Raw genomic sequence first — 16,647 nt, 5'->3', positions numbered from 1 at the left:
GAAGGCGCAGCAGAAGGCGCGGGCGGGGGTCGCTAAGGGCGCGGGCGGCGCGCGGGCGGGGCGGGGGCGCGCGGGGCGGGCGCGCGGGCGGGCGCGCGGGCGCGGCGCGACGGCGGGGTCGCGAAGGGGGGGGGGTCGTGGGCGGGGGTATTGGTTGGGGGGGTCAAGGGTGAGGTAGTCTCGAGGGCGAGGTCATGGTCAAAACCGGAAGTAACACCTAGGTGTGAAAAGGTGACCCTCCAGCTGCTGGTCCTAGACCGGAAGGGTGCGCTCAGTGGAAGGCCTAAACCGGAAGGGTGCGCTCAGTGGAAGGCCCAAACCGGAAGGGTGCGCTCAGTGGAAGGCCCAAACCGGAAGGGTGCGCTCAGTGGAAGGCCCAAACCGGAAGGGTGCGCTCAGTGGAAGGCCCAAACCGGAAGGGTGCGCTCAGTGGAAATTTTCACTACTTACATATATATATATATATACATATATATATATATATACATATATATACATATATATATATATATATATATACATATATATATATATATATATGCAATAAGATCACAGTAAACAGGTGATTTCAGAATATGCAAAACAACCACTCTGAAAGAATAGAGAAGTAGTGAGTAGTCACGAAAGCGCTTGGAATTTCTCTATTCTTTCAGAGTGGTTGTTTTGCATATATATATATATATATATATATATATATATATATATATATATATATATATATATATATATATATATATAGTATATATATATATATACTATATATATTTATATATATATATATATATATATATACATTCCCCAGAGAGAAATTAGGTCTAATAATAACGATCCCAAATGGGTTAACAGGAGGCTAGAGCATCTATTAGGGGAGAAAAATGGAATTTATAGGCTTGAAAGAGAAGTAAAAAAAGGGGATTAGAAAGGCTGAACGTGACTACGAAATTAGAGTTGCTAATGAATTAAAGACCAATCCAAAGGGCTTCTTTCAAGTGTATAGGACGAAGGTGAAGGAAAAAGTAGGACCTCTGAAAATTGGGAATGGACAGCTGACGGTTAACGAACTGGAAATGTGTTCCTTATTTAATGACTATTTTTGGTCAGGTTTTACACAGGAAGACATAAATAAGATTCCAGAAATTAACAATTAATCAGTTCGTGATGAATTCAGATTAACTAATATTACCGTCACGAGGGACATGGTTATCGAACAGATAGACAAACTGAAGCAAAATAAGTTCTCGGGGCCCGACGAGTTGTTTTCCAGGGTGCTTAAGGAATGCAAGATGGAACTTAGTCAGCCATTAACGAGTGTGTTTAATGCGTTCATTCTTACTGGTGTTGTGCCAGAGTTGTGGAAGCTGGCTAATGTAGTTCCTATATTCAAATCAGGGGATAAGTCCGTTCCTTCAAATTACCGTCCAATAAGCCTGACATCTATAGTGGGCAAGTTATTAGAATCAATTATAGCTGACATTATTAGATGTCACCTTGAAGAGCATAATTTGATTAATGAATCTCAGCGTGGGTTCATGAGAGATCATTCCTGCCTGACAAATTTACTGACGTTCTGCAATACAACATTTGAGGCAGTAAACAGTGATAGAGAATATGATATTGTTTATTTGGATTTTAGCAAAGCCTTCGATCGAGTACCTCGCAAGAGACTCTTACGAAAAGTGGCAGCTCATGGTATAGGAGGTAAAGTTCTAGCATGGATAGTGGCATGGTTTACCAATAGAAAGCAGAGAGTTTCGATTAATGGGGTCAAATCTGAATGTGGATTAGTCATTAGTGGCGTTCCACAAGGATCAGTTTTAGGCCCTCTCTTGTTCATAATTTACATTAATGGCCTTGATGAAGGGATTATGAGTGACATGAGCAAATTTGCTGATGATACAAAGATAGGCCGTATGATTCATTCTGAAGAGGATAACAATGAACTCCAGGAGGATTTGGACAAATTAATGTCTTGGTCTGAAAAATGACAGATGAAGTTCAATGTGGATAAGTATAAGTCTTTGGTAATGAAAATAACCCTCGAAGCTATAAACTAGGTGAAGTAGAGCTTATGTATATATGTATATATATATATATATATATATATATATATATATATATATATATATATATATATATATATATATATATATATATATATATATATATATATGTATGTATGTAATATATATATATATATATATATATATATATATATATATATATATATATATATATATATATATATATATATATTACATACATACATATATATATATATATATATATATATATATATATATATATATATATATATATATATATATATATATATATATATATATATATATATATATATATATATATATATATATATATATACATGTGTGAGCCAGTTCGTTCGTTTGTATGTGCTGGACCAATCTTTTCCTGATAATCTACAAAATTTTACATTCTATCCGTGTTAGCGACACTGGTCTGTAGTTTGGTGCTGCATATCTGTACATTTTTTTTTTAAATTGTAATACGTTTGCTGTCTTCAACACCCGACGCAGTTGCCCTGTTTCGATAGATTTATTGAAGAATGTTGTTAACAATATACTTAGTACATGTGGTCCAGATGTTATCTGGACCAATCACATTCTAGGTATCTAGTTCAGATAACAATTTCTTCACCTCACAGTCAGTTGTATGCACTTGCTGGTGCACCCTACCATCTCGGTTTGCTGGAATATCTCCCTTAACTTCCTGTTTGCTCCCTGTGAGCTCTCCTCCTCCTTCAGCGTGATTACATTGTCATTGATTGTTGTTTTCCTCTTGATGTGGCTGTAAGACAACTTTGGATAAAATTTTGCTATGTTGCTCCTATCATACCTTTGTCTTGACCACCCACTATTCAGTGGTTCTTGATATCTGCTGAAGGCACATTCCATTAAGAAAAAGAAAGAGTGAACTCCGTGTTCATCAAGAACTGCAAGAAGTCCCTGTCACATGCCTTCAGCATTCTATGGAGAGGGAGCATGGACACAGGGATCGTCCCACACTCACTAAAAACATCAGACATAGCCCCACTCTACAAAAGTGGCAGGAAAACAATTACAAAGAACTACAGACCTATAGCACTAACATCTCATATCATGAAAATCTTTCAGAGGGTTCTAAGAAGCAAGATTGCCAACCACCTAGATACCCATCAATTACACAACCTAGGGCAATGCGGGTTTAGAGCAGGTTGCCCTGCCTGTCCCAGCTACTGGACCACTATGACAAGGTCCTGAATGCTGTAGAGGATAAACAAAATGCAGATGTAGTATACACAGACTTTGCAAAAGACTTCAACAAGTGTGACCACGGTGTAATAACACAAAATGCGTGATAAAGGTATAAGAGGAAAGGTTGGTAGATGGATCTACAACTTACTAACAAACAGAACACAAAGGGAAAGTCTGAGGCAGCTATGGTGAAAAGCTCTGTTCCACAGGGAACAGTACTCGCTCCCATCCTATTCCTATTCCTCATATCTGACACAGACAGAGATGTAAGCCATAGCTCCGTGTCTTCCTTTGCAGATGATACCCAAATTGCCATGACAGTATCCTCCATCGAAGACACTGCAAGATTCCAAGTGGACATCAACAAATCTTCAAATGGGCCACTAAAAACAATATAAAGTTCAATGAAGAGAAATTTCAACTACTCAGATATGGTGTCAGGGATTACAATAAATTCTAACCATACAATAGAGCGAAAAAGTAATGTGAAGGACCTGGGAGTGATAATGTCAGAGGATCTCACATTCAAAGACCACAACAATGCACCTACTGCATCTGCTAGAAAAATGATAGGATGGATAATGAGAACCTTCAAAACTAGGGATGCCAAGCCCATGATGATTCTTTTCAAATTGCTTGTTCTCTCCAGGCTGGAATTCTGCTGTACATTAACTGCCCCCTTCAAGGCTGGCAAAATTGCTGACCTGGAGAGTGTACAAAGAACTTTCACGGCACACGTAAGTACAATAGAGCACCTAAATTACTGGGAATGGTTGAAGTCCCTTGATTTGTATTCCCTGGAATGCAGGTGAGAGAGATACATGATAATATACACTTGGAAAATCCTAAAGGGATTAGTACCAAACTTGCACATGAAAATCACTCCCTATGAAAGCAAAAGACTCGGCAGGAGATGCAAGATTCCCCTAATGAAAAGCAGGGTGCCACGAGTACATTGAGACAACACAATAAGTGTCAGGGGCCCAAGACTGTTCAATTGCCTCCCAGCATACATAAGGGGGATTACCAACAGACCCCTGGCTGTCTTCAAGAAGGCACTGGACAGGTACCTCAAGTCAGTACCTGACCTGCCAGCTCTGTTTCGCATGTCAGTTTGCGTGTGGCCAGCAGTAACATCCTGGTTGATCAGACCCTGATCTACCACGAGGCCTGGTCTCAGACTGGGCTGTGGGGGCATTGACCCCCAAAACCCTCTCCAGGTATACTCCCGGATCCCTTCAGCCATATCATTGTAACTAAAGGGTCGTCCAGTACTTGTCGACGGGACTGGTAAGGCTCAGAGATGTGTCTCACTGCAAGCAAGGCCATGAGGTTGCCAGAGTAGCTCCGTGTTAACACCAGAGTTCCCATCATCCACACCACCAACACCACACGTTCCCACCACCAGTACGAGGGCACCGTCATATCTGCAGTTGTTATTAGAATATTATCATTACATTCATATTAAAGTGCTTAACCTGAGAGAGTCATACAACACCTGGAGAGGCAATCAGGTTTGATTCAATAATGGCAGAGGATAACTCGACTTTTTTGCTGCATTAGCCTATTACCAGCATTAAAAGGAATAAATAATTCTTGGAGAATAAGAACGATAACGGCATTGTGCTTTTAGTGCAACTTAAGCAAAAAATCTACATGAGAACAATATTGCACTCATACTGACCGTTAATGCAACTCTTATAGTGATTAAATGCAGTTCGATGTACTGTGCTTTGAAGGTTACCAGAAGAACTTCTTGCCAATACCGAGAAAATCTATCAACATAGAAAAGACAACAATTTTCATAATTTAAATCCCCCCGGTAAACTGGACCATCAGTATGACATAAGCTGATGACAAGCTGGTTGAAAGAATATATTATGGCTATGTTTTAAATATCTTTTCTCACTTGCCATGTACAGGTGAGAAAAGATTTCCCATTGCCTTACCAAGTTTTTGAATGTAAAACTCGCCATTAAACACGAACTTTGCTTCAACCATTTCTTTATTGTATTAAATAGTCTAGTACTTCTTCAGTCATAGAATTAGCAGGAAGTGGAACAATTTGGAGAGCTATTTAGTGGAGGAGAGAATAGACCTAGTAGCTACCAGTGCAGAGGCCGGGCCAGGAGCTACGACTCGACCCCTGCAACCACAGATAGGTGAAACAGTTGAGTACTCACACACACACACACACAAAGCAAGTTTTTCCTATTCGGCACGACACACATATATATATGTAAATAGGTAAAACATAGTTTAAATAACGTTGCTCTTCTTACCAAATAAGACAAGCAAAAATCTGTGTAGGCAACAATTTCGAAAAAATCATTCTGAATCTAACGAAAAAAATATTTCATTGTGTTTTTTAATTACTAAATTATTGTAAACGCATCTAAAACATATTTAGTTATTTTGGGTTAAATTAAATTGCACTTGTTATAATAAGGGTAGGTAAGTTTACTTAGGTTTTTTTGGCACAAAATTATTAATTTTTACACTAACATAAATGAAAAATAAATATTTGTTAAAATGTTAGTGCTAATTGACCAGTTTTACCAATTCAGCATGCCAGATGTATTCATATATTTCTCCTGTATATATATATTTCTCCTGTTGCTTCGCTTGCAAAATTGCACAGCTTCTGATGAGGCACTGAGAAGCGTGAAAGTACTTGAGCTAAAGAAATATATATATATATATATATATATATATATATATATATATATATATATATATATATATATATATATATATATATATATACATATATATATATATATATATATATATATATATATATATATATATATATATATATATATATATATATATATATATATATATATATATTATTTTTTATGATCACACTGGCCGATTCCCACCAAGGCAGGGTGGCCCGAAAAAGAAAAACTTTCACCATCATTCACTCCATCGCTGTCTTGCCAGAAGGGTGCTTTACACTACAGTTTTTAAACTGCAACATTAACACCCCTCCTTCAGAGTGCAGGCACTGTACTTCCCATCTCCAGGACTCAAGTCCGGCCTGCCGGTTTCCCTGAACCCCTTCATAAATGTTACTTTGCTCACACTCCAACAGCATGTCAAGTATTAAATACCATTTGTCTCCATTCACTCCTATCAAACACGTTCACGCATGCCTGCTGGAAGTCCAAGCCCCTCGCACACAAAACCTCCTTTACCCCCTCCCTCCAACCTTTCCTAGGCCGACCCCTACCCCGCCTTCCTTCCACTACAGACTGATACACTCTTGAAGTCATTCTGTTTCGCTCCATTCTCTCTACATGTCCGAACCACCTCAACAACCCTCCCTCAGCCCTCTGGACAACAGTTTTGGTAATCCCGCACCTCCTCCTAACTTCCAAACTACGAATTCTCTGCATTATATTCACACCACACATTGCCCTCAGACATGACATCTCCACTGCCTCCAGCCTTCTCCTCGCTGCAACATTCATCACCCATGCTTCACACCCATATAAGAGCGTTGGTAAAACTATACTCTCATACATTCCCCTCTTTGCCTCCAAGGACAAAGTTCTTTGTCTCCACAGACTCCTAAGTGCACCACTCACCCTTTTCCCCTCATCAATTCTATGATTCACCTCATCTTTCATAGACCCATCCGCTGACACGTCCACTCCCAAATATCTAAATACATTCACCTCCTCCATACTCTCTCTCTCCAATCTGATATTCAATCTTTCATCACCTAATCTTTTTGTTATCCTCATAACCTTACTCATTCCTGTATTCACTTTTAATTTTCTTCTTTTGCACATCCTACCAAATTCATCCACCAATCTCTGCAACTTCTCTTCAGAATCTCCCAAGAGCACAGTGTCATCAGCAAAGAGCAACTGTGACAACTCCCACTTTATGTGTGATTCTTTATCTTTTATCTCCACGCCTCTAGCCAAGACCCTCGCATTTACTTCTCTTACAACCCCATCTATAAATATATTAAACAACCACGGTGACATCACACATCCTTGTCTAAGGCCTACTTTTACTGGGAAATAATTTCCCTCTTTCCTACATACTCTAACTTGAGCCTCACTATCCTCGTAAAAACTCTTCACTGCTTTCAGTAACCTACCTCCTACACCATACACCTGCAACATCTTCCACATTGCCCCCCTATCCACCCTGTCATACGCCTTTTCCAAATCCATAAATGCCACAAAGACCTCTTTAGCCTTATTTAAATACAGTTCACTTATATGTTTCACTGTAAACACCTGGTCCACACACCCCCTACCTTTCCTAAAGCCTCCTTGTTCTTCTGCTATCCTATTCTCCGTCTTACTCTTAATTCTTTCAATAATAACTCTACCATACACTTTACCAGGTATACTCAACAGACTTATCCCCCAATAATTTTTGCACTCTCTTTTGTCCCCTTTGCCTTTATACAAAGGAACTATGCATGCTCTCTGCCAATCCCTAGGTACCTTACCCTCTTCCATACATTTATTAAATAATTGCACCAACCACTCCAAAACTATATCCCCACCTGCTTTTAACATTTCTATCTTTATCCCATCAATCCCGGCTGCCTTACCCCCTTTCATTTTACCTACTGCCTCACGAACTTCCCCCACACTCACAACTGGCTCTTCCTCACTCCTACAAGATGTTATTCCTCCTTGCCCCATACACGAAATCACAGCTTCCCTATCTTCATCAACATTTAACAATTACTCAAAATATTCCCTCCATCTTCCCAATACCTCTAACTCTCCATTTAATAACTCTCCTCTCTTATTTTTAACTGACAAATCCATTTGTTCTCTAGGCTTTCTTAACTTGTTAATCTCACTCCAAAACTTTTTCTTATTTTCAACAAAATTTATTGATAACATCTCATCCACTCTCTCATTTGCTCTCTTTTTACATTGCTTCACCACTCTCTTAACCTCTTTCTTTCCGTATACTCTTCCCTCCTTGTATCACTTCTATATACATACATATATATATATATATATATATATATATATATATATATATATATATATATGTATACATATATATATATATATATATATATATATATATATATATATATATATATATATATATATATATATATATATATATACGTATATATATATATATATATATATATATATATATATATATATATATATATATATATATATATATATATATATATATATACATATATGGATATATATATATATATATATATATATATATATGTATATATATATATATATATATATATATATATATATATATATATATATATATATATATATATATATATATATATATATATATATTTATTTTTTTATTTTATTATCACACCGGCCGATTCCCACCAAGGCAGGGTGGCCCGAAAAAGAAAAACTTTCACCATCATTCACTCCATCACTGTCTTGCCAGAAGGGTGCTTTACACTACAGTTTTTAAACTGCAACATTAACACCCCTCCTTCAGAGTGCAGGCACTGTACTTCCCATCTCCAGGACTCAAGTCCGGCCTGCCGGTTTCCCTGAATCCCTTCATAAATGTTACTTTGCTCACACTCCAACAGCACGTCAAGTATATATATATATATATATATATATATATATATATATATATATATATATATATATATATATATATATATATATATATATATATATATATATATATATATATATTTATATATATATATATATATATATATGTATATATATATATATACATATATATATATATATATATATATATATATATATATATATATATATATATATATATATATATATACATATATGGATATATATATATATATATATATATATATATATATATATATATATATATATATATATATATATATATATATATATATATGTATATATATATATAATATATATATATATATATATATATATATATATATATATATATATATATATATATATATATATGTATATATATATATAATATATATATATATATATATATATATATATATATATATATATATATATATATATATATATATATATATATATATATATATATATATATATATATATATATATATATATATATATATATATATATATATATATATATATATATATATATATATATATGCAAATATCGCAAACCAAGCGATACAGGATGCAAAACAACCATTGGGTTAGTAGAATGATAGCTCTAGGCGTTAAGTGCTGCAACCAACACATCGTCAGGAGCTTGCGAAATTGCAGTAAAAAGGAGGATGTCTGAACTAATATGTTCCAAGAGGATGTATTCACTGGAGTGAGGGAGGGAGAGAGAGAAGGGAACAGAAAGTACCCTCAGGCTTCTATTGTAATAGTAGCCTAAACGAAAGTAATGTGGCAGTAATAAAAATTCCGTCATATTCCCCTATGATATAAGTAATTTTACGTACGCAATTATATTGTCAGTGATATAGAAGTCACTTCGGCAGGTCCATTTAAAGGGACGAGAAATTGGGAACATGTAAAGGACAATGGGGCTCATTAAAATAAACTCATTTAAAGAGGTAAGCATCTGTAATTACAAGGAAGACAGCTAGTTATTCATCCCACACGATTCTGAGGCAAACTCTGGTTTAACATTCAGAAACTGCAGGAAAAATAGGCCCTAATTCTTAGGTGTCGCACTACATTTAAGACAATTTAATGCATTCGTATAAGAGCCCAATTTTTGAATGCGTATTATTGCCTTAACTAAAAATGCATCTAATTTGAACAACCCGTCACTGATATTGTATAATGAATCCTTAGCATGTTTAATAGTTGCCGATTCTACGATATTCCATTCAAGCTATAAGAAACAAGGGAAGATGACTTTTGCTTCTTGCTAATTTGCTGGTTATTACAAGCTATAATATGGTTGAAAATTCGCGTATAACAGGAAAGGTACAGCAATAGACCAGAGAATACCTGACAGAAAGGCAGCAGAGAGTCAGGGTATGTGACAAGATGTCAGAGTGGGCGCCTGTGACGAGAGGGTTCCACAGAGGTCAGCCCTAGGGCCTGTGCTGTTTCTGTCATGTATGAATGACATGATGGAAGGAATAGACTTAGACGATGTAAAGTTAATGCAGATAATTCAATCAGAGGAGGACCAGGCAGGGCTACGAAGGGATCTGGACAGGCTACAGGCCTCATCCATCAAATTGCTCCTGGATTTCAACCCCACCAAGTGCAAAGTCATGAAGATCAAGAAAAGGCAAAGAAGACCGCAGACAGAATACAGTCTAGTGGGCCAAAGAAAAAGGATCATGGGGTGAGTATAACACTGAATACATCTCCTGAGGCACACATCAACCAAATAACTACTGAGGCATGTGGGCGACTAACAAACCTAAGAATAGCATTCCGACATCTCAGTACATCAGTTCCCTGTTGGAATATGCAGCACCAGTGTGGAAACCTCGCCTGGCCAAGCACATCAGGAAATTAGAGAAAGTTCAAAGGCTTTCAACGAGACTAGTCCCAAAGATAAGGGGTATGTCCTACGAGGAGAGGTTAAGGGAAATCGACCTGACGACACAGGAGGACAGGAGAGACAGGGGGACATGATAACAACATAAAATACTGAGAGGAATCACAAGGTGGACAGTGACAAGAAGTTTCAGAGATGAGACACAAACGAGGGTTCACAATTAGAAGTTGAAGACTCAGATGAGTCATAGGAAGGATAGGAAGTATTTCTTCAGTCACAGAGTTGTCAGGAAGTGAAATAGTTTAGATATGGAGATGGCAGAGGCGGCATCCATACATAACATTAAAAAGAGGTATGATAAAGCTCACAGAGCAAGGGAGAGTGACCTAGTAGTGACCATTGAAGAGGAGGGGCCTGGAGTTAAAAATCTATCCATGTACACACACACACACACACACACACACACACACACACACACACACACACACAGCTTATTGCTAAAATGTAGGAGAGGATGGATGCAGAGAGCAAGATGTGGAAAGAAGTTGGAACCACAAGCCAAAACTACAGAGGCCAGGATTCAGAGCCAAGAGGATGAAATGAAAATACTGAAGCAGGATATACAGCCAAAGAACTCACAGGACATAACATCAGGAGCAGGTACACCAATATTCATCTAGGGGACCAAAGAAAAGGAAGGAATTAAATATTATGAAGAGACCCTATCAGGCTACCAGAAGGTCCAGGAAATATTGAGGAGTGAAAGTGACATACTGATGGTCTCAGGGACAGCAGTATGTGAGGGGATTGTAGGTACAGGTGATTGGTCTCCTGAAGAGGAGCTATCAGGCCATCAAGAGATTCATGAAATGATAGAGGAAGCAGGAATGGTGATGCTTAAATCAGAGCCAGAAATATGGAGGAAAACCCAATGGGAAGAGGAAAGGGACAGGTTAATTTTTATTCATGGGTTTCAGTATGCTGAACGGAGGACATATGAAGAAAGACGACAGGGAGAGAAAATGGAGATTGAAAATATCATCAAATAAATAGAAGCTGAGGACGTGACCTAGATGATAAATTTAAAAAGAATAAGGGATACTCGAGGGCAAAAAATCATCTAGTCATTATCATTTTCAGTACTGAAAACAGGATCATGCAGCAGAAACAATGGCTAAAGAAAACAAATAAATATCAGTGGGTGTACCTAGAAGGCGACAGAATAAAAACAGAAAGACAGAAACTGAGAGAGAGAGGATACAAAGATGCAAGGGGAGAGAAAGAGAGACAAGGCTAGAAACAGGCAGGGTTACCCAGACCCAGGAGGAGCAGCAAGCACAATAACCTCCAGAACTTTACACAGAACACCACAACCAAACAAATTAACTTGAAACAAACCACTCTTCACACACACAGCCCTCACACCCTCCAGCATAAACCCCATCTACATAGAAACCACACACAGTATCGTGCCAGATTTTGCTTGCTCCCAGCCCCCATAAACCCCCAGAATAAAGTTTTAGGAAAGAAGCCAATGGCATGGTACACCAGTGCATACGAAATAACGAATAAGGGCAAGGAGTGGCACGAAAGAATCATGGGGGCATCCCCAGATATCATAACACTCAAGGAAACCAAGCTCATGGGAATGATAACAGACACGATCTTTCCACCTGGATATCAGATCCAGAGGGAAGATAGAATAAGCAGAGGGGATGGAGGAGCTGCACTACACATCCAAAATCAGTGGTGTTTCGAGGAGTTGGAAGGAACGGACAGAAGGGAAGCAAGGAACTACATAGAGGGAGAACTTCAGACTATGGATGCAATGGGTACACTTCAGACTATGGGTACAAAAACATCTTGAGAACAACAAAGGAATGATTGATGCACTAGCTGCGGTGGCCAGAAGAGCTCACATGGGAAGGGCAAAGTAACTATTGTGGGCTATTTCAATCACAAGGAGATTGCTTGGGAAAACCTGGAGTTACATGAGGGACGAGCAGAAGCAGACTGGGTCTTAAAACCTGCCGAGGCATACATCACCTATCAGATGAGCTCATTAACTGCTGAGGGTCAGAGCCGTGTTTTCACTGGTCAGCTAAGACATGTACCTTTTTCAGTACAATCTTTGTGCAGCAGATATGACTTCAGTTTTTCTGAATTTTTTTTCAGCATTTTCTTTACCCAGCCCAGTGGCCCACCAGACATTGCACAAATGCCCGTATGGCCAGTTCACCTCCGGGGACAAGAAACGTGGAGTGCTAAGGAAATGGAGGTGGTACTGGGATATCTCATGCATCAACATGTTAGGGACACTAACAGAGAGAAAGAGAGAGAGAGAAGATAAGCCAGCAAGGCTGGACCTCATACTCACCCTGAGTAGTTCAGAAGTTGAGGACATCACATATGAAAGGCCCCTCAGGCCTAGTGATCACGTGGTCCTAAGCTTCGAATACATTTTAGAGTTACAAGTGAAGAGTTATGCAGGACGAGTACGACAGGAGAAGCCAAACTACAAAAGAGGGGACAACACAACCTTGAAAAATTTCATGCATAAGGTTCGGAAGCCGAGAACTGGTGAGAAAATCTGTAAATGAAATGATGGAATAATTGACCACAAAATGCAAGGAAGCAGACTAGAAGTTCACATGCAAGGGCAACAGACACAATGGGTAGACCACAACGAGCCCTTGGTTTACCCAAAAGTGTAGAGAGGTTAAAATAAGTGTGCTAGAGAATGGAAAACTTATAGAAGACTTAGGATCCAGGGTAAAAAGGATAATAATCGAAGAGCCAGAATCGATTATGCATGGATAAGGAGAGGCCCAGCAACAATACAAAAATTACATAACATTGAAAGCCAAATCTTACCCAAAGCTGTTGTACAGCCACACCAGGAGGAAAACAACTGTCAAGGAACAGATGATCAGGTTGAGGAAGGAAGGAGGGCAGATCACAAGAAACGACTAAGTGTGTGAAGTGCTCAGTGCGAGATTTAAGGAAGTATTTACAGTGGAGACAGAAAGGACTCCAGCTAATCGGAAATGTAGGGTACAGCAATAAGTGCTGCACAAAATGCACACAACCGAGAAGGAGGTGAAGAGGCTGCTAATTAAACTAGATACCTCAAAGATGGTGGAATAGGAAAACATCTCTCCATGGGTCCTGAGAGAAGAAGCCGAGGCACTGTATGTAACACTAACAACACTCTTCTATACATCTATCGAAACAGGGCAACTACCTAAGGTAAAGAAGACAGCAAATGTAGTCCCGGTTTTTAAAAAAAGAGACAGGCAGGCAACATTAAACTACAGACTAGTATCACTGACTTGTATAGTATGCAAAAGTCCTTGAGAAGCTTATCAGGATAAGAGTGGAGGAGCAACTAGAAAGGAATTAGCTTATACACGATAACAAGCACGGTTTCAGAGGAGGGAAATCCTATTTTACAAACCTTTAGCAGTTTTACGACAAGGTGACAGAAATAAGACAGGAGAGACAGCGAGGTGGGCAGACTGTTTTTTTTTTTTTGGGGGGATTGTAAGAAGGCTTTTGACACAGTTCTACACAATAGATTAGTGCATAAGCTAGAGGGGTAGGCAGTAATAACAGGAAAGGCACTGCAGTGGATCAGAGAATTCCTTACAAGAAAGAAACATAAGAACATAAGAATGAACATAAGAACTGGCCCATGTGGAGCAGCTCCATGTTCCCCCCCCCGGATTAGCCAATGACCCACCCAGTCTGGTCACCTCCACTCAAGGAAGGAGAACGGCACCAGATCCAGCAGCACAAGCTAGTCAGGTCCAACTCACACCCACCCACACCCACTCATGTATTTATCTAACCTATTTTTAAAACTACACAATGTTTTAGCCTGAATAACTGTACTCGGGTGTTTGTTCCACTCATCCACAACTCTATTACCAAACCAGTGCTTTCCAATATCCTTTCTGAATCTGAAATTTCCCAACTTGAAACCATTGCTGCGAGTCTTGTCTTGGCTGGAAATTTTCAGCACGCTATTTACATCCCCTTTATTTATTCCTGTTTTCCAGTTATACACCTCGATCATATCCCCCATAATTCTACGCCTTTCGAGAGAGTGCAGGTTCATGGCCCTCAGCCTATCCTCATAGGGAAGATGTCTGATACATAGGATCATCTTTGTCATCCTACTCTGTACGTTTTCCAGAGCATTTATATCCATTCCGCAATACGGTGACCAGAACTGAGCAGCATAGTCTAAATGAGGCCTAACCAAGGATATACAGAGTTGAAGAACAACCTGAGGATTTCTATTATTTATACTTCTAGATATGAAACCAAGAATTCTGTTAGCTTTATTGCGAGCAATAATACGCTGTTGTCTTGGTTTTAGATCACTGCTAACCAGAACTCCTAAATCCTTTTCGCAATCAGTAGTATTAAGATCTACATTATTTAGTTTATATGTGGCATTGTTACTTACCTGTCCAACATTTAGAACTTCGCATTTGTCAATATTAAACTACATCTGCCACTTCTCCGACCATTGCATCAGTCTATTCAAATCATCCTGGAGTGCTCTCGTGTCCTCATTAGAATGAATTGGACGGCCTATTTTCGTGTCATCAGCAAATTTGCTTATGTTGTTATGTATTCCCCCATCTATGTCGTTTATGTAAATTGTGAACAACAACGGGCCCAACACTGACCCCTGAGGAACACCGCTTGTGACGTGCCCCCATTCTGATTTCTCCCCATTTATGCAAACTCTCTGCTGCCTATTTGTCAGCCATGCCTCTACCCAGGAAAAAATTTCTCCTATTCCGTGTGCCTTAAGTTTCCTCAATAGCCACTGGTGTGGAACTCTATCGAAAGCCTTACTGAAGTCCATATACACAATATCATATTCATTACCATGATCTACCTCCTCAAACACCTTAGTGAAAAAAGTTAGTAAATTCGTAAGACAGGAACGCCCCTTTGTAAAACCGTGTTGGGATTCATTAATCAATCTGTGCCTATCAAGATGGCTACGAATTGCTTCGGCAATTATTGATTCCATAAATTTTCCCACTATGGAGGTAAGGCTTATTGGTCTATAGTTCGAAGCCAAGGACCTGTCACCTGCCTTGTAAATAGGTATTACATTTGCCGTTTTCCACTTATCAGGCACTATGCCAGTTTATAGTGATATGTTAAAAAGATTAGCCGAAGGTATGCTAAGTTCCTCTTTACATTCCTTTAACACCCTAGCAAACAGTTCATCAGGCCCTGGTGATTTGTTAGGTTTTAGTTTCTCTATTTGTCTGAGGACCATGTCACTAGTTACCGCAATCGTTCATAGTTTATTATCATCCTGTTCTACATAATCTATTATTTCAAGAATATCGCTAGTATTTTCCAGGGTGAAAACTGAAAGGTAGTAGGTATTGAGAATTTCACACATATCCTTATCACTGTGAGTGATCTGACCAGAGTTACCCTTAAGTGGGCCAATCTTGTCCCTAATCTTACTTTTGTATACCTGAAAGAACCTTTTTGGGTTAGTCTTTGAATCCCTTGCGACCTTAGCCACATAATCCCTTTTTGATTTTCTTATTCTTTTCTTTATTTCTCTCTTTAATTGAATATATTAATTTCTTAAATGCCCATCCCATTTTCTGATACGCCTATATATGCCTCTCTTTTGACCAATGAGATGTTTTAATCTATTGTTCATTCATTTGGGATCATTTTTGTTTGATCTAATTTCCTTACTCGGAACAAAAGTTGTCTGGGCAGCTAGAACTATGCTCTGAAAAACGTCATATTGGCAACCAAGATCACCTACCTGACCCATAGTCAGGACATCCCAATTTAGCCCACTCAGGTAATTTTTCAGTCCCATGAAGTCGGCCGAACGAAAATCTGGGGCAGAGATTTGATT

The sequence above is a fragment of the Cherax quadricarinatus genome, chromosome 9 (genome assembly GCF_038502225.1).
Source record: "Cherax quadricarinatus isolate ZL_2023a chromosome 9, ASM3850222v1, whole genome shotgun sequence".
In the NCBI taxonomy this organism is placed as follows: Eukaryota; Metazoa; Arthropoda; class Malacostraca; order Decapoda; family Parastacidae; genus Cherax; species Cherax quadricarinatus.
The sequence above is the reverse complement of the archived record's forward strand: the minus strand, read 5'-3'. Positions refer to the sequence as shown.